Below are 20,000 nucleotides of genomic sequence, written 5' to 3'. Positions count from 1 at the left end.
CGGGACCGGGGAGAGCCCGTGCGTGCCACCTCGCGAGGAGACGCACCCAAGACCGCGTGGGGACGGGACAGACGCCCGCCCCCCACCGGCACATCACCCGGCCCCACCACGATCGCTCCCACGCCCGGGCGCGAACCCCGCTGAGGGGGACCCACCCGGCGTGCGCCCGGCCACGTCAGTCCCCCCCCGGTACAGGGTGAGGACTGACGTTCAGGAGGCGGCCCCGGCCCCACCGAGGGTGGGGAGCGGACACGCCTCGCTTACCGTCTCGACCCCTCCCCCACGCCTCAAGAGAGGCGCTCGGGAGACACGACCACCGCAGGGGTTACCCGAGAGGACTCGCTGGGGACTGGAAGCGATGCCGCCGCTCGGCCTCGGGCACCTGAGGGACAACCTGGAGCGCTCCAGGGGCACCGCAGAGGACCAAGGCGAGACACGCTCACACCCCGACGAGGGGGTAACGTGGCGTGGCGGCGGGGCAGCCCTCCCCCGCCGAGGGGGAGGGCCGCTCGCGAGACAGGACGCCGAGCAGGCGAGGAGGCGAGAGTGTCTGCCGCGTCGCAAGACCCCCGGCCTCGCCGACACCACAAGGCACGGGAGACCGAGGTCGGGCCGGAGTCCGCACCCCTGCCTTCCCCCCGCCACCCACGGGCGGCAGAGGAGAGGCGAGGGGCCCGCAGGCAGAACGAGAAGAGAAGCCACGTTCGCCATGAACGTCCCCGTCCCTCGTCTGGCGCGGCTTAGGCCCGGCCCGGGGGAGCATGACTTCACCACATCGGTCAGGTGAGTGAATGAGTGAGTGAGTGAGCGAGCGAGCGAGCGAGCCATGTGGGGCAGGGAGGCCCCAGAGGGGAGGGCCCGGCGAGGACAACCACCAGAGGGGCCTGCTTCAGCCTCGCCAGGCGCCACCCACTCCTCAGTCCTCTCCGAGGAGAGCGGCCAACGACCCCAGGCGGGGAATGCCTGACACGCGGCACGGAGCCTACGGGGGTGGGGTCGCGCCGGCCACCACCGGGTGCCTGCGGCGGGGAGCGCACGGGGTAAAAGACCCACGCCGCCACCTCACCCCACCGCCCTCGGGCCACCAGAGACCGGAGGTGGCACCACGGGCCACGTCAGCCGGACGCGCACACGAGAGCCGGCGCGCAGGCCCGGGCGGGCGGCTCAAGTGTCAGAAGCGGAGTCGGCTACCAGGCCAGGGCTCACGCAGAGAGAAGCCCAGAGCCTCGCACGCGTCCGGAGACCCAACACTCGGTGACAGACACCGAGGAAGACCGTGTCAGCACCTATCTGCTGGCAGAAAATGCCCAACACGACAGGAAAAATGACAGCGCCCAGAAACGGGGCGGGTCCACGATTTGCAAGGGGGGACCCCGGGACCTCGGTCCGGCCACCTGCCCCCAGCCCTACCCCCATAAATGGCAGCCCCGAAGCTCTCGGGGGCCATCTGATCGACCGGGGTGGGGGGGGTTTGGTAGGGGGAGGGGAGAGGGGAGGGGGATTAGGAGGAGGCTTAGGAGGAGGAGTGGGAATGGGAATGGGAATGGGAAGGGACGAGAGGGAGACGGGATCAGGCCGGGGACGCCCTGCCCTTTTCTCGCCCGCGTGGCCGGGGACTCGGGGAGATGCCACAGAGGTGCCTCCGACGAGAGGGCCCCCCACGAGGGACCGCTCCCGAGCACCGGGCCCCGGGCCCCGGGCCGGGGAAAGCCTGCCTCCCCCACATCCCTCGCAGGACGCCCCCGTGCCGGTCCCCGAGTCCGGATGAAGTCTCGGTCCCTCCAACGCCACCAGAACCCACGCGGGCAGGCTTACGGGCCGGGGGGCACCCCCTCCCAGGCCTCCCGCGCCAACAGGGGCCGGCCCAGCCACGTCTCCGGATCCATCGGGACTCAGAAAACATTTCATCCAAGGAGGCGCCTCCGACGACCGGGAACCCCAGCGCGCCCGTCCACGGCCTCACCGCACTGGGCCCGGGCCGCTCCTCGCCTCAGGAGCAGTCGTCCAAGGGACGCAGACGAGGGCCTGACCACCTAGCCGCCGGCGGCCCGGGCGCGGGACACTCTCTCCCTTTCCCCCGCGGCGGCAAGGCGCAGGCCGTGTCCGATCGGCTCGGGTCGGTCTCCGCGGCTGGAGGGGCACAGGCGGATGCTGGTCGACCAGGCCAGGCCACACGGCTTCCCCCGGCACACGAGATCCCGGGAGCGCGGCGACAGTCACCCCCTCATCATCCTGCGAGTCCAATCTGCGCCGAGAGCAGGACGCGCCCGCGGCTCAGCGCCACGGGGACTGTCACCGCCGGTGTCGCCAGCCTCCCCGAAGTCTGCCTCGGGCCCCGCCGCCGAGCCCCATCCCTTGCCGAGGTCGCCGACGCTCGGGAGAAGAGGGACGATCTCAGAGCGGCAGCCAGATGGCGCCCGACAACCGTCGCCAACGTCCCCGGAACCGATCCCGACCGCCGCCGGCCGCCCAAACGCCCGAGCTCGTCCCGGACTGAGGCGCCGGGCGGCCCCGTGGCATCCGCCTCGGAGCCCGCTCACCCTCGTCACGGCACGGCACGGCACGACACGAGGCGACACGACGCGACGCGGCGCGACGCGACCCCGGCAACAGATCAGGGCGGGGAGGACGGAGGGAGCCGGGGTTTGGCAAGACACGGCCGGCCGGGCGGCTGCCGCGAAGGGGACGCGCTCCCCACGCGATTCCCCGGGCGGGGGAGATCACACGGACACGCCGGCGTTGCCGGGGCCGACGCCGCGGGTGGCCCAGAGCGACCAGGACGAGATCCCGGGTTCCCGGGTGGGAGGTTGGGAAGGGGAGGAGGGGAAGAGGGAGGGAAGGCGGGGGCTGGCAAACCGAAACCAGGCGAGCGCTCAGAGAACAACGCAGGAATCGGCTTTGGAGTCCGTCCTCTCGAATGCGGGAGGTCTTTCGAAAGCAGACAGGCAAAGCCCAGAAGCTAGAAAAGAAAGGATGAAGACCGCGAACCCCATCGAAGCGGAAAGAGAAATCGATCTCGGCACAGATCGCGACAAAGCCCAAAGACAACAAACGGGCGCGTGGGGAAAACGCACTCGCGGTCGGTCGTGAGAACACGGACGTCAGCACGGCTGACCACAACCGCAGGAAGGAGGAGGGAAAACAAAAAAATGCGGGCGGGGGTTCGGGGGGGCGAGTCGATAGCCACCCGCTCGGTAAATCGAGGTTCAGTGCATCTACACAGAGCAACACTGTGCATGCGCATCCGCGTGTCTGTGTGTGCGTGTGTGTGTCGGTGTGTGTGTTTGACACAGTCAACGTGGACAAGGAAACTGTAGCCCCATCCGAAAAAAAAAAAAAAAAGAAAGAAAAGAAAGAAAGGAAAGAAAGAAAGGAAAGAAAGGAAAGAAAGAAAGGAAAGAAAGGAAAAAGGAAGGAAGAAAGGAAGGAAGGAAGGAAGAAAGGAAGAAAGGAAGGAAGAAAGGAAGGAAGAAAGAAAGGAAGAAAGGAAGAAAGGAAGGAAGAAAGGAAGAAAGGAAGAAAGGAAGGAAGGAAGGAAGGAAGAAAGAAAGAAAGAAAGAAAGAAAGAAAGAAAGAAAGAAAGAAAGAAAGAAAGAAAGAAAGAAAGAAAGAAAGAAAGGAAACATGAAAACAAACGACAAAACCCACCACCAAAGGGAAATCAAGTTGTAGAACTACTCTGGGGTTTAAAAACAAAAACAAAAACACCGTAGAAAAAGCACAACCGCAGCCCATCAGGGGTTCCTCTCCTCAACAGTCCAAGAACTCGGTCAACTCCACCTCCTAGAAGCCAGAAAACCAGGGATGAAACACGTGCAGGAGACCCAAACGGACGTTTTCAGTTTAAAAGGAAAAAAAAAATTATTTTTTTCCTCCCCCAAATGGGGGAGGGGGCGAGGGGGAGGATGGAGCGTAGAACTCAGCGGCAGAGTGCCTGCCCAGCACGCGCGAGGTCCAGGGTTCGATCTTCAGGACTTCCGTTCAAGTCAATAAGGAAGTCGGTAAGTCAGGCAATCACTAAGTCAGGCAACAAACCAGCAAAAGAAACGAATTACCTCCCCTCCCCGAATAAACAAACAACCACCGAAAGCAACAACAGCAGCAAGAACCAAAAAAAAAAAGGCCTAAATAAATAAATAAATGTAAGTAAGTAAATAAATAAATAAGTAAGTAAACAAACGAACACAATTTAAAAAAGGGGAAAACGCACACATTTCCGTTTCCAAGAGATATCCGGACAGGCCCAGAACCTGGAATCTCGACAGCAAGTTCCAAAAACAAGCAGAAAGTGCCTGCTCCTGACGGAACACGTGATAGAGACCACCGTTCGAGATGGGGCCGGGTGGGCGGGCTGGCAGGCGGACACAGAGCTCTCGACTCATACCTGACAGACTCCGCTCTCCGACGGAAGACAGAAGGCAACACGGAACAGGGGTTGGTGGTGGGGGCGAGGGGGAGAGGGCGAAACGGAGGTGGAGGAAAGCCATTAGGGAAAACAGGACAGAAGTCCCTCAAAACATTCCACAGAAAACTCCTGGAAGACCCGGCAGTTCCACTACGGGCCCGCGGATGGACGAATGGACAGTGCCACGTGGTCTGGAGAGACCTACACCTAGAGGGGATGATGTTAACTAAGTGACTTAAGTTCGAGAGGGATGTTGTCACTTCGAGGCAGAATCCCCAAGACAATACGCAGGAACACATGCAAGGAAGCTGAAACAGGCTCATGGATACCAAGAAGGAACAATGAGTGCAATGGGTGAGGGAGAGGAAAAAGTACAAGCTTCCAGTTAACTCCAATTAATAAATACACAAATTACGGGAGGTCATGGACAGCAGGGCGAGTAGAGTCAATCCATACTATTGTCATGACGCTGTCCGGTGACTGATCCGTAACCAGACTCATCACGGTGATCATCGTGGAACATGGAAGAATCCCGAATCGCTATGTTGGACACGTGAAAACGGACATCCCCTTGTCAGGTCAATTATGAGAGACAGTAGGAGAGAGAGAGACAGAGAGAGAGAGAGAGAGAGAGGGAAAATTCTCACTGTCTTACCGGAAAAAAAAAAAAAAAAAAAAAAAAAGAGTTCAGTGAGATAAAGAGTGGATGTAGGTGAGGGCAATAGGTGGAGGAGATGAAAACCACGACGGCGACACATGTGCGGCATCCCACACGGTGGCAGTGCAGTGTGATCCTATGCATGCTCAGCCGTCTCCTAGCCACCTCCAAGTTGACATCCAGGGTCATCCTTTTAGGTTTCGTGGCTGCACTTTCGTCTGTCTCGGGCAATACTCTCCCTTGATTTTCCATGGGGGAAGGGAGGTGGGGTGGCCGGGCGGGCCACACCACGACACACCGCGTCGCGCGTGACCTGGAAAACAGATACACACCCGCCCACCACCCACGGGCTCCGAAATCGGTCACTGGTCACGACGCACACTTCGTCGGTCCCTTACGGAGCGATGGCGGACCAAACAGGCAGCGGCCAACTTTGTCGTGCACACAATGACGGTTCGTCCCTCGTGGAAACAAACTGATGACGAGACAGCGTGGTCAGGGGGCGGGTGTCCTTTCAGGAAGACAGAGTCATTGAAAGTCCCGCACACGGGAACTGTGCCAAGGGAGATCTCCATCACCCTACCCAACCCTGATCCAAATTCTCGTTCGGGCAGCTAAGGGTCAAGGTCAAAGTTTCTTTCTTCCCGGGGCAGGGGTCCTTTTGGGCCTCGATGGTTGTTCAACTGGAGAGATCACCCTTGGGCTGCATATACACTTCGGGGTGGTCCATAGGGTTCCACGACAGTCCCGCCACCAGGCAGGTGGTTCCACCTGATGAAACCGGTCTGGTCTTTCGTTCCAGGAAGACAAAGGTCCGTGGCTGAAGCCAACGAGAAACCCAGGGTGTGAGTCCGGAGCGCCACCAGTCAGGAAGATGTCTAGGCGTCGGGCTCGAAGAGGCTCGGGTGGCCTGAAAAACGCATGCGGGTTCAGGTCCACTTTCTGAGTGGCCTCCACAGCAACGGGCAGGAGGAGGGTCTCGAGAGGGGACACGGCAGTGACCTCTCTCCAGCGGATGTCCAGCTGCTCAGCCCGGCTCGGCGGGGCTTCAGGGAAAGGGCGGCTTTGGTTCTCGAGGATGCCAAGTCCAAAGCGGGAGAACCATGGGCAACGGGAGTCGGAAGAGCGTTGGCCAACCATCGGAGAAAACTCGAAGCACGCGTGACGTGGCCCAGCGTATCAGTGGAAGGCGGGGCGGGGCGGGGAGGGGGAGGGTGGCGGGAAGCACGCAAAGATGATGACACAGAACCGCATTCTCATCTCTATCACGCTGTACGAGAGTTTCCACTGAGACATGCTCCCCTTCCCCTGGTCTCTCCAAGGACGCGCATTTCTACCAAAAAATCACCCCCATTCAGACTTGTCGGCTGGCCAGATCAGCATACTTCCATGAAATTCGGCCTGAAGAGGGACAGACGTCCACAAAGCATAGCCATCGCCCCTAGAGGCTCTCGGACACCCGCTCTGCTGGAACGTTTCCTAAGGACGGCAGACGAAGACGGTCTCCACATGCTTTCCAGGAGACGTTCCTCAGAACGAGACCGTGACTGTTCCGAAGCCCGAATCGGTCACAGCAAATGTTCACGAGGAAGTCACGGTGAACCATCTGGGACACCAGTCTTTCCCAACCGGTCCACGTAGGGACATGATTTGGTCCTAGCCAGAAACAGACACTTTCTCCTCACAGCATCCTTTTATTTTAATATAATTTAATTTAATTTATTTTATTTTATTTTATTTTATTTTATTTTATTTTATTTTATTCTGTTTCATTTTGTTTTGTTTTATTGTATTGTATTGTATTGTATTGTATTGTATTGTATTGTATTGTATTGTATTGTATTGTATTGTATTGTATGTTTACATATGTACGTATGTAAGTAAGTATGTATGTATTCCGGTCTGTCTGTCTGTCTGTAGGTCCATCCATCCTCCGAAGGTATACCAGTCATGTCGGCCAACACACTGACAGATCTCGAGTCTTTTCTGTCAGAAAGATATTAAAGCACGTCCCCTTCGACTCATGGAGCCAGGAACGAACGCTTCCGTATCTCATCTTCTTTGGAAACGATCTAAACATTCCAGGGACGTCGCCAGATGCTTCAGTTGCAAGGGACCAAAAACTACGTGGAGGAGGCACCAATTTTTCAGAGATGGACCGCCTCCCCCCCACACACACACACTACCCCCTCGGACTGCTTGGGGTGTGAACACTTCCTGAGACTTGAGACCGAGCCAACCATCGCTCCCAGACTTTTTTTTTTTTTTTTTTTTTTTTCCTGGCTGACACGTTTCATGACAGAGATAACCCACAGGAACTTAATGGATTCGGGGTAAACCTAGGGAGGCGAAAAGTTTCACCTCGAATGCTGCTCGTCACAATCAAGACATGGCTCTTTTCACGAGACCGATCCCTTGACATTTGCTTTTCTGGATGAAAGGATCTGTCCTAGATCATGTCAACCTGAAGGAAAACATTTGGGTTCCTTCCTGTTCGCATTCCCTGCCTGCATGTTCCCTTGAAAACCAGTTCCATAGAGCTCTTTCATGAATGAACTCTGGCAAGTGTATGTGGAGGAAGAAACATGCCAGGCCTACAAGCCGGGGACATACACAAGTGCCTACATGCATACATGCATACATGGGACCGGGCCCTTTCCAGATCCTTGGACGGCAGTACCATAGAAATGAGGATGGCTTCCACAAGACTCTCAGGCAAGCCAAGCTCTTTTGCGAAAGCGATAGCTTGTGCACAAAGGAGAAGGTGGCATGAGGGGAGAGGGAGGGGGAGTGCCAGCTCCCTGAGCAGCAGGGGCCATGCTTTTCTACCTAAAGGAAGGGCTTTGTCTCAGGATCACTGATCACTTCCATAAATCATCCGATATCTTGGATCGGCCGCAGGCGGCTCCAGGGTGAAGAGCCATCGCCCCAGGCTCTGTGGGGAATAGAGAAGACTTCCGTGAGGGGAAAGAAACGCATGAGAATTTTCTGCAAGAAAGCTCAGGAACAGATAATGTAAACACGGAGAGTTGAGCTTCCTGTCTCGTGACAACTAGGTCTACTGGGTCATGTCACAGAGAGCAAGCGAATCCTTTATTCCCCTGAGCCTTTTTCTTTTTCTTTCTCTATCTTTCTTTGTTCTTTGTTCCCTTTAGAGTGTGTGTGTGTGTGTGTGTGTGTGTGTGTGTGTGTGTCTCTGTCTGTGTGTGTGTGTGTGTCTGTGTGTGTCTCTGAAACTCAGGTACTGCCCTGTCTCATACAGACGAGACCAGCAGATCGACATGACCAGAGATTTTGTAGCTTTCATTTAAAAACTATAGGTCACTCACGAGTCGGGTAGGACGGGTGCTGTGTCCAGCGCAGCTCGGGACCGTGTCTGAGGACGGGCGACGCAAGAATTAAGAAACAAAGAGACCAAGTAAAGAGCGAAAATGGGACCAGGGGACTCAAGGTCTCGTGGATCTAGAGTGCCAAAAGCCTGGTCGACATCCTGTTTATTGGGAGTATACGGCTCAGGGAAAAAAAAAAAAAGAAATGCGATCAAAGAGGTGGGGCTTTAGATATTTCATGCCAGAAGCACGAAGTTCTGCTTGCTGGCTAACTGATTCATTTCAGGCCTATCCCTTCCAGGAACAATCACCCTCCTCGGGGGATGCAAAATTTCTAAGTGTATCCTGTGATTGCCTCTGGGACATCTCGAGATAGCAAATATTTCCCCGGGGTTAAACCACATGCTTTCCTGCCAGAACCAAGTTCTGTTAATGGATGATCTGGCTTCCCATGACCGTCCATTGTTTTACCCTAAGGAAATATCTGCCATCTGTTGCGCCCTCACGGTCAATCTCAGGATTGCCCCTCACACAATTTCTTGAGCATCATACATGTTATAGGTCATCGACTGTGTAAAACATGAAAACAAAGCAGGCGTGTGCATTTTTAAGCAAGTAAGTGTGAATGTAAGATTTTACGCTCATGGAAATGCTGGTGCAGCTTGGTTTCTAGTTGCTGGTTCTCCAGCAGCTTGTTTCCCAGCAGACGCGTAGGACACTAGAGAACCCACTCACTCAGAAAGAACCGATGGGACGGGTAAGGTTTTTCGGCTCGGAGGGTGAAAGCTTTTAAACTCTGTGTGGAAAAAAGACGTTTCAGGTGTATATTTCTCCTTAAGAAGGCTGCGAATTAGAGTTTCGATGAGGGAGACCACGCAGCAGTGTGTACGTTTAAAAAGGCCTCCGCGTGCCCCTCCCCACCCTTTTTTGTTTGTTTGTTTCTTCCATTCGGTTTCAGGTTCTACCTGATTCAGCCCCCTGGCCTCAGTCTCAGGCCACTGTGGGCTATGCAGACAGACGTTTCTGACGTTGTCGAGATGGACAAGATAAGGAGGGTTCCCCCCAGAGAACTGGGCCGCTGCTTCTATGAGATCAAAAAGCTGACCTACTCATCCAGTTCTATGTTTAGAAATTTGCTCCTTTCTGGGAAAGCGTAGAGCTCTGCGGTAGAGTGCGTGCTCAGCATGCACAAGGCCTTGGGCTCAGTCCCCAGTACCACCACTGAAAACGTATAATAAATCTAAATAATTAATTGAAACGTAGATAAAGACACCTAATGACCCGTCCCCCCTCCAAAAAGATAAAAACTTCTTGTTAAAAAATTTTATTTTATTTTATTTTTTTATTTTTTTAGTTAAAAAGGCAGGAGGAGGACGAGGACGAGGACGAGGAGGACGAGGATGAGGAGGAGAAATTAGCTTCTTTCCAACAAGGAGATTTCCAGGTCAAATGGAGAGCCAAATATTTCTATGTTCTAAAACTTCAGCTTTCCACGTATCCTGGCGTCAAAACGTCGGCACGGGTAAAGATTGTTCATCATTCTGTGACTATGCACTTCCTGCATTTTGGAGTGTTCATCTGTCCTTTCTCTTAGGAATAGATGATCATCAGAAATAGCAGTTCTGTTGATTAAACCCCCTTTTAACATATCGTTGTTTCCTGGTCACTAAAGTTACCTAATAATCACTTCACAGTCTATGGAAGTCAAATCATTGTGCTGTACACCTGAAACTGATAGAGGGCTGTATGTCAAACCTATGTCAATAAAACTGAAAAAAGAAAAGAAGAAGAAGAAAAGAAAAGTCTGCTTGCTCGGGGCATCCGGTAAAGGCCCTCTTTCTGAGCGCACAAGTCAACCTCGGGCCGATTCACCCTGTCCCTGAAGAAGGGCAAAAATCCTCCACTCTATCTCCCGTTAGGTCCTGGACACTAGCCAGAGTTCCTCCTCCCTCAACCCCCACCCCGTTCCTGCGTCACACTGTGTGGGCTCAGGCACACAACCTATCGCTTTCCTTTAGCGTGTGGAATGAATATCGCCCGAAGGGAATTTCCTTTGTTGTCGTTTAAATAAACTGACGTGTTAATAAGTGCTCTGGAGGGACACATTCCCTTTGACCTGATCAGCCATAGTGACATCCCATGACCCAGGAGTGTACAATATCATGGATTGGAAAGGATCTTAGAATTCAGAAATCATGGTGACGTGGGTCTGATGACCTAGCTGGCTCCATACAAACCAAGAGATGAAGGTGCCCAACATTTTCACTCGATGCTGCCTAAGTTCTTGACAGTCACTTTAAAAAAGGAAAAGGAAAATTTGCATGGCACGCTTAGTTTTGAGAATGCTATCTGACTGCATGGTGGAACGCAAGGAAAAGCCGTGACGCTCGCCCACGGTATCGAGAGAAACGCAGAACCGTGTTTCTGGTAGCTTTCTTCACCGCTGCGCAAAGGCGGGAGCGACCGCTACCTCACGCAGAGGAGGAGAGGACGGGTTTCTCGGCCCCGTCACGCAATGCCAGGCAGAAGAAGCCTTCTCCGATGAGACAGAAGCGTGTCAAAGCGCATCCCTGCGTCGAAGGCTTCGGTTTCCCGGGGAAGGGGGTCGAGCCGAGGGACCCAGGCCCCCACGTCAGTCAGTCTTTCACTGGATTCACTGGCCTCGCTGTTACTCCTCAGCGATGGCCCCTCAGATTGCTCTCGTGTGTCTTTACCTTCTGGCTTTAGGAAGGACTTTAAACTTTGGCTGAGGGGCGGGACACCCAGAAGGGTTCTTTCAGTTCACCCCAGCTTAGGTATTGCCATATCCAGCACGTTGGTTTTCATCCCATCGTGGACCTACCTACCGGAGAGTTTCGCTGCTTAAAAGTCCCCTGTGCTCCACCTATTCATCAACAACCCCCCGCCACAACACACACACACCCACACCCACACCCACACCCACACCCACACACCCACACACACACACACCCACACAGACAACCTTCACCACCACCACCCCCGACCCCACTCATCTTTTCACCCTCTCTGGGGCTTTTGCCCTTTTGAGAATGAATGTCATCCAGAGCCGGTACCCTACAGGATGCCACCTTTTCAGATTGGCTTCTTTCAGGGAGTCAGGGGCACGCAGAAACGGCCCCGCCTGTCTCCCACAGGTCTCTCGGCTCCACGGGTCCCTGGTTTCCTTTTTAGAGCCAAATCACATGCTGTGGCACGGACCTAGCCCGGGCGACGTGTCCCTTCACCTCTTGAAGGACGCGTCTGTCCCGGTCGCCTCCACGGTTCCGGCAGTGATGAAGCAAGCCCCTCCACACCCCACCCCCACCCCCACCCCGCCCACCGTCCAGGTCCGTCCGCGTTCAGGTGTCCGCGTGGACGGAGCCCCGAGGGCTAGGCCTCAGGGTGAGAGTGGTATGGCGGGTGGCAGGTGGCGCACTGAAGGGTCCCAAATCCGGAGGATGCCGGCAAGGAAGGTCGCCAGGTCAAAACCTTCCTTCCCTCCCTCCGTCTCCTTAGGGTGGATGGCTGGGCCCGTGAATTCAGAGAGGACACGAGACACATGCTGTGAGCCGAGATTTCCAAGCCAGGAGACCTGGTGGAGGGTAAAGAAACGAGTTGATTGGGGGGGGCGGGGGCGATGGGGGGGGCTCTTAGGACTGCAGCCCAGGAGACACAGATGCAAGAAAGAAGCACTGGAAGTGTGTGTCATCAGACTACCCCACGGGGCAAGTGGAGAAGGGGAAACGAAAGAAAACACACCACAAGAGCAAGGCGGGAACTTTGAAACGACCAGGCTGCGGCTAGCAGCTGCTGGCAGATTTGTTTTTGAAACCGGTTGGTGGTGCCCTTGAGCTTGATACAGTTCTGACCACTCATGCCCCCCCTCCCCCCATTGATGCCGGTGTCGGGACCCAGGGGAGGCCACCCCAAACATGTATGTGCCTCCGTGGCACACGGATGGGTTAGAAATGAGAGTGACCGAAGAAGCCGAGGGGCCAGCAGACGCAAGAGGGACCCTCAGACTCTTCTTTCTGTCTCCCTGAAAGCGGGAAATCGATCACTTCCGTGGAGGGTGCCCTCCCTGCATCTGGACTTAGGAAAACACCCTGATCACCCACTGAGAGCCTTCAGGCCCCGGAAGCCTAGAGAAACCAACCAACCTCGTGACTTCTTTCAGGGGCTTCCCCCCCTCCCCAAAACCCAAACTCCGTCTCGATTCTTCACGGACGGGTCACCCAAAACCAAAGGCTCTCAGCCCGGCCCATTTCGCACAAAGGGCTGATTTCTTGTCCTAAAACGGAGAAAAGCTGCCTGCTTCGGGGACATGAGTGCTTGAATGAAAGACAGTAGGTTCCCTGTCGCTCCTGCTCAACGATCCGTCTGGGGTCCATTTTTGGATCAGTCCAGCCCAGAGAACTCAAGATGTGTAGAGGGAGGGGACAACGTCCCCCTCCCTGAAACAGGACTATGTCTGCAACAAAGTTCCTCCCACTGGCCGTCCAGCTCCATTTTGGATGACTGAATCCTGGTTCACCTCATTTGGGTGTTTTGTTTTTGTTTCTGTTTCTGCTTTTGTTTTTGTTTTTGATTAATAGACTTTATTTCCTAGAGCAGTTTCAGGCTCACAGCAGAATTGAGCAGAAAATACAGAGAGTTCTCACATAGCCCTCCCCACCCACACATATATCCTCCACTCCCCTCAACATCTCTCATCAGTGTGGCCTATTTGGTAAAACTGATGATCCGACATGGACACGTTATTATCCATCAAAGTCCATAGTTTACAGGACGGTTCACTCTTGAGGTTGTACGTTCTATGGGTTTTGACAAATGTACAATGACATGCAGCCACCACTATGGTATCCTACAGAATAATTTCATCGCCTTAAAAATCCCTCACGCTGCATCTGTTCATTCCTCCTTCCCTCCCTCTCCCCAAACCCCTGGATACCATGATCTTTTGATTGTTTCTAGAGCTTTGCCTTTTCCAGGATGTCATTTGGTTGGAATTGTACAGTTGGTAACAATTTTCAGACCGGTTTCTTTGATTTAGTAAGATGTCTTTTAAGTTTCTTCCATGTCTTTCACGGCTTGATAGCTAATTTCCTTGTCTTTCGTTCTTTTTTATTTATTTATTTTTTAAAAATGTTTTTACTGCACATATATTTTTAATTTACATATATGTACTGTTCATTGTTTCCAGGAAGGTTTAGAGCTTTAGCTTTTTAAACTTACATACTTATCAAAGGAATAAAGCCAACCACAAAAGAAGAATGAATTCAAAAAGATACACACACCCTGCTATTAGCAGCAACATCATTTATGATTGCCAAGATACGGAAGCATCCTAAGTGCACATCAATATTTGAATAGATAAAGAAGAGGGGACACACACACACACACACACACACACACACACACACACACACACACGTAATGGAATACAATTCACCCATGAGAAAGAAGGATATTTTGCCATTTGTGGCCCTTCCTTTCCTTTTTTTTTTCCCCCCTCCACTTTAAAAACCAGAATTTTATAACTGGGATAAACACTTCCATTGAGTCAAAAACAGTAAAATGCCTAGAAATAAACTTAATCGAGGAGGTTATCTATACTCCAGAATCTGAAATGACACAAAGAAATGGAAAGATGCCTTGTGCTCTTGCATTGGAAGAATCAATACTATCAACATGGCCACACAATCCAAAGCAATCCGCAGGTTCCATGCAACCCCTGTCAAAATACTCACGACATTCCTCACAGAACTAGAACAAACAATTTCAAAATTTTTAAGGAACAACGGAAGACCCTAAACAGGCAAAGCAATCTTTCGAAGGTCTCCTCTCCCTCCCTCCCTCCCTCCCTCCCTCCCTCTCTCTCTCTCTCTCTTTCTCTCTCTCTCTCTCTCTCTCTCCCTCCCCCCCTCTCTCCCCCTCTCTCTCTCCCTCTCTCCCCCCCTCCCTTTCTCTGTCATCTTTTTGTTCTCTTTTCTTAGGATTTGATGACTTGAGACCATCCTTTATCATTCCTTGTAAAGCCGGCTTGATGGTGCTGAAATCTTGTAGCTTTTGTTTATCTGTGAAGCTTTTGATTTCTCCCTCAAATCTGAACGAGAGCCTTGCTGAATAGAGTATTCTTACCTGTCAGTTTTTCCCTTTCATCACTTTAAGTATGTTGTGCCACCCACTTCTGGCCTGTAGAGTTTCTGCTGAAAAATCAGCTGATAACCTTACGGGAGTTCCCTTGTATGTTATTTGTTGCTTTTCTCTCGTTCATTTTAATATTTTCTCCTTATCCTTAATTTTGGTCAATTTGATGACGATGTGCCTCGGTGTGTTCCCGTATGGTACTCTCTGCACTTCCACCTCATTTGGTTATTTAAAGGATCTTCAGTCTGTTCAATTCATAGGAGAGAACTTCCACGTGTATTTCTTCTCAGTTTTATGAAACAAAGAAGGACCCAGGAAACTGGCAAAACATAAATGCTTTTCTATTGGGTTGAGCAAAGACAGGCCCTGGCCGGGGACGGGGGGGGGGGTGCTGGAGGGTCGGGGGGGGCGGTGTAGAGAAGGATATAGATCATTGTTAGATTGCCTGCTTAGCATGCATGATGCCCTGGGTTCAATCCCCAGAACCACCATTAAAATAAATAAATAACCTAATCAAACCCATCCCCCTCCTCCCCCCCCCAAAAAAAAGAAGGAGAAAAGAGTGAGAGACAGAGACAGAGACAGACCATCGGGAAAAGTAGCTGCACTAATACTTCCAAGAAACAGGACAACATAAAGATAATGGAAGAAATGCTGGATAGTGAACAGCCACGGGTGGTTGGCACAGACCCATAGCTTCTGGACTCGCTAAAAAAAAAAAAAAAAAAAAAAAAAAGAATATGAGAATCATATGGATCAGGAGATTGGGTCTGAATTTTGTGCCGTTTGACTTGTGCCAGTTACAAAGGTCATGCACAAGGAAGATGACTGGCTACTTTATTGTCTGAAATGAGACACTTGAAAGTGAAAGGAGGTGCTATACAATCGTGCCTGGACTGGGATTTTTCTAAGGGAGCCCAAATCCTTTACAATATATATCATGTTTTCAAAAATGAATATCATTCCTGGACAACATTTAAGCAATTATTTTCTGTGTTATCAGTAAACATTTTTAAAAAATCAGTAAGAAAGGAAGAGGGAGAGAGAAAGAGAGAGAACAGGAGTAACTATACGCGCGCGTGCGTGCATGCATGTGTGTGTGTGTGTGTGTGTGTGCGCGCGTGTGCGCGCACGTGTGTTGAGGTGGGGGCCTAAAAGAGGGTGAGGATTCTTTTCATCGAGGTCTGTTTGTACAGAATTCTCTCCTTCTCCGCTTTACACTGTGAAGGAAAAGCCCAGCTGGGATAACAAGCTAAGTCGCAAATCTAAGTGTAACAAGTGTCGGATTACTGATCTGAGTTCTGCTGGGCTAACTCGTAAATCTAAATTAATAAGTGCCGGTTTGCTGATTCCCTGTTCATATTTTGCTAGCCAGCTGGATTTTCAAAGAGACATATCTGGCCTTGAAATGTTGGTTTGCTGCCTCACTGCCTCTACTTTCGTGATAATGATGTTGCTAAAGCTATTGCGTGCCTATTGGCCGAATACCCCAAGCTGGTACTTAACCCTATAAAACCTCACGTGCACGTCTTGGAGGTGCTCAAGGCTTAGGAGCAGAAGCCCCTCTGAGCCCGCCGGCGTAATAAATCTGAGTACTCCAACCCTCCGAGTGGTGCTTGTTTCTTGGCCGGCCTGTCATTTCCATAACAGCACCGTTGACAATAAGAACGTCACTCTCGTTCCGGCATAAAGAAGACATCTGGGGAGGGTGGGGTGGGGGGTGGGGTGTAGATCTATGTTATGTCCTGATTCCAGGAAGGAAAGGGGCAAGGGTCAGCGTGCCCTTCTTTCTGGGGTATCTGTCTGTTCGCTTTTGGTGTTCGGCTGGTTTGGTTATTTCAGCTTTCTGTTTGGTTCCTTTCACAGATCCAGTGGCTCAAAACAGCATTCTGATTTTCTTTTCTCCTGGGGTTTGGTTTTTGATAGGTAGAGGGACAGGGCCCACGCAGGGGTGGGGGTGGGGGGTCACTGTGCCGGAGAAAGGGAGGCGGCTGTGGTGAAATCATCGAGCAGAGGGGATTTCTACGAGAGGGACTCTCCGAAGTGAATGGGGTCCAAGGAGATCAGCAGGGTTTCTGTGTGCTCGTTTGGTTTTGTTCGTGCGTGTGTTTGTTTTTTCCGGACGAGGCCAAAGAACTCTTCAGGTGGAGGTGTGTGTCCAAAGGGTCTGACAGGATGGGAGGATGCGGGGCGAGTCAGTCCATGTGCCCAGAAAGAGAGAGAATCTGTCATAGCTGAGACTCAGGCCTTTTTCAGACCTAGGCCCAGAGAGCAGTTCGGCTCCGAGCATTCACGGAGAAGTTCGCCGCCACCTCAGTCCTGTCCCCCACCCCCGCCCTCCCCCACGCCTCAGCCCCCAGTGAAGGAGGAATCATGAAGTGGCCGCACTTAGGCTAAGCCAATTTTTGGCTTTATGCTTACTGCTTGCTTTTAGAACGATCAGCAAACTCGACTGACCAGACACCGCTCCCAGCTCCAGGCCCACTGTTAAAAACAGCTAAAGTTGTCGATTCTAACTGTTTGATTTGACCTTCCTCTGATCGTTCAACTTGACAATCATGTTTGGCGTCTGAGTCTTTCCCCAGGAAGGGAGTCACGGGAGGATAAGCTCAGGAGAACGACCAGCCCCCTCCCACCCCCCACCCCCCACCCCGAGTTCCTCCGTGGCGCTGGTGCCGCCGGGTGAGTCTGACCAGATAAAGAAGGTCACGGGCTGATGACCTACTAGACCACCAGGAGGTCCCATGTTATCAGACACTCATCCAGATTTAGGAGGAAGTTTCGTCAGAGACCCTTGTTGATCATGAGCACCTTTTGTGCTCCCGCCTGTTGTGATTCCCTTTCATGCTCCAACCTGTTCGTCCACAGAAGCATGAAACCCCAACCCCAAGACGGGTTCACAGTTTGGAGGGCACTAGCCTGCTGTGAGTCCCCTTTGCCCAGCAAAGCAATCAAGCTGCCTCTTTTCTTCTAAACTCTAAGACCCTGTCTCTGGGTTATTTGGCTCGTCAGGGACGGGGTGGGGGAGGGCGATCTTTCGGCAACACCCGCAGAAGTTTCCCTGAGTGGCAGGAACCAGCGTGGCCCTCAGGCCTCAGCCCCGCAGGCAGGCAGGCAGGCAGGCAGGCAGGCAGGCAGGCAGGCAGAGTTGGAGCGACCGTTGGTCCCGCCCCCGCCCGCGCACCACCCCCCCCCCGCCCCCGCCGCTGCTTCCGCCGCCGCCGCCGCCGCCACCGCCGCCGCCGCCGCCTCCCAGGCCTTCTCCACCGATCGGTCCCAAATCGACTGACTGTCTCCTGGAAGCGGGGGCGGGGACGTCAGGAGGATCCATTCGGCAGGGCCTCGTTCAATCGCTTCATTCAAATGCAGAAAGCTCTGTGCTCAGGTCAGAGCCTTTGACTTGGCCTCCGGCTCCTCTCTGTTGAACGGCTTTTGTTCTTTGGTTTCAATTTCCCCACCCTTAGGCCACCCCGTCCCAACTGCACGGAGGGAGGCGGGAGGGAGGGGGAGAATCTCGCCTGGTCTCAGGCCAAAGGAGTCCCCTCCTTTTCCTAATCTGGGTAAACCCCACTACACCGTTTGAGAATCATGGAAGGGCATGGAAGCAGACCTCTGACTTGATAGATTCCTCTGGGATGGGAGACTTTAAAAAAACAAAATTCTTTTTCCCCTGCTTCCAGGGAGGCAGAAAGGAGGGCCAGAGTGTTCCTCTTGCCTCGGGCAGTTCTTTGTTTGTTTCTTTCTTTCTTTTGTTAAATCATTTTTTTTTTCCTTTTTTTCTTCCAGTTTTATTGAGACAGAGTTGACATACAGCAGTGTATACTTTGGGGGGGGGCGGGCGGGGAGAGGAATTCGATTTTATGTATTTATTTTTGACCGGAGGTACTGGGGATTAAACCCAGGACCTTGTGCTTGCTTGCTAAGCACACAGTCTACCACTGACCTATACCCTCCCCCTTGGCCAGTTGTGAAGTCCCTTTCATTCAGCATAGTCCATCGGGCACATTTTGGGGCAGCCTACTCTGGACCCCAACATTTCCCTATTCTGTAACTTCCCTGGAAGTTTTACACATTAAAAGCTGGGCTGTTGACTGTGCATGTGCGTCCATGCGTGCGTGCGTGCGTGCGTGTGGTGTGGGGGCAGGAGGGAGGGAATAGTTTCCTAGAGGGCCTGCGTTTCATGGACCCAGTTTCTTAGTTCTGAGAACAGGTCTGTTCAAGGAAACAGTTGTAGTATCTCGTCTCAGGAGGCGGTGGTGTCGATGGGCTTCTGAAGCTAGGCCTAGGGAGCAAGCAGTCAGGTATCGCCTAAGAGGCACTTGTGTGGAAAACCAAAGTACAGCACAAAGGTTAATCATTGGAGCAGATGAGAAACCAGATTCAGGGCCGGGAGTAGGGGGTCAGTCTGGTAGGAGATTTCCACACATCGGGGTCATCGAAACGGCTCGAGCAGTTTGAAATGCCTCTGATGATGTCCTGGGGTGTTCGGCTCAACTCTCTGAGCGGCTCCTCCAAAAACAGGCCCTAGGATGGTTTCCACAGGAGCTGTTGTGGCCATTTCTCTGACGTTTACCTCCCGTTGTCCAGCTTCAGTCTGCAGGGCTTCAGGAGACGGAGCATTTTAGTACTCAATGATGCCAAGACAAAAGGGTGAGAGAAAATGGGAAACGTTCGTGGAGATGGTCCTAGGCAGATAGTGGAGGCAACTAGAAGACCTTCAGTCTCTGGGCCGGCTTTCAGGTTGAGACAAAAACCCTAAGGCAAGCGCTTGCTGCCACAGCACATCGACTAACACGGGAACCATCCAGAGAAGATCAGCACGGCCCCTGAACGTGGACGACACACGCACATACGTGAAGCGTTCCGTAGCTTTAGTGATGTCAGTCACCCAGAGGAAGACAGATATCCTATGCCATCACTTCTAGGTGGGATCTGAAAGTAAGTCAAGACACCCATCCATACATAAATAACTCCATTTTAAAAAGACTCCAAGGAACCTATTTACAAACCAGAAACAGACTGGACTCGCAGACATGGAAAAGAAACCGATGGTTAACACAGGGGACAGGGTAGGGTGGAGGAACGGGGGAGGGCAGAGGGATAAATCAGGAGTTTGGGATTAGCAGATATAAACCACCCTATACAAACTAGGTACACAAGTAGGTCCTACTGTCTAGCACAGGGAACTATGTTCAATAGCTTGTAATAACCTATCCTGAAAAAGTATACGTGTGTGTGTGTGTGTGTGTGTGTGTGTGTGTGTGTGTGAATAAGTGAATCACTATGCCGTACGTCATAAATGAACACAACATTGTAAGTCAACTATACTTCCATTGACAGAGAGTTCCTACAATAAACAGGCAGGCAGGCAGGCAGACAGACACAGACACAGACACAGACACACAGACACACAGACACACAGACACACAGACACACACACACACACACACACACACAC

At 52.7% G+C, this 20,000-nt stretch overlaps 1 long non-coding RNA gene and 1 other non-coding gene across 2 annotated transcripts in view; both read left to right on the top strand.

Annotated features, from left to right (window-relative positions):
- The first annotated feature begins 17,744 nt into the window (after nt 1-17,744).
- LOC141575147 (uncharacterized) overlaps nt 17,745-20,000 on the top strand; it is a 3,730-nt gene continuing 1,474 nt past the window's right edge. Inside the window, exons 1-2 of the long non-coding RNA XR_012502503.1 lie at nt 17,745-17,927; nt 19,130-19,480. This is a non-coding gene — a long non-coding RNA (uncharacterized LOC141575147). The remainder of the gene's footprint in view (nt 17,928-19,129; nt 19,481-20,000) is intronic.
- On the top strand, nt 19,307-19,415 carry LOC141575175 (U6 spliceosomal RNA). The gene has a single exon (XR_012502564.1). It is a non-coding gene; the product is annotated as a U6 spliceosomal RNA (small nuclear RNA).

This window comes from Camelus bactrianus, chromosome 26 (assembly GCF_048773025.1).
Source record: "Camelus bactrianus isolate YW-2024 breed Bactrian camel chromosome 26, ASM4877302v1, whole genome shotgun sequence".
In the NCBI taxonomy this organism is placed as follows: domain Eukaryota; kingdom Metazoa; phylum Chordata; class Mammalia; order Artiodactyla; family Camelidae; genus Camelus; species Camelus bactrianus.
Note: the sequence above shows the minus strand (reverse complement) of the source record. Positions and strands in the feature narration are given on the sequence as shown.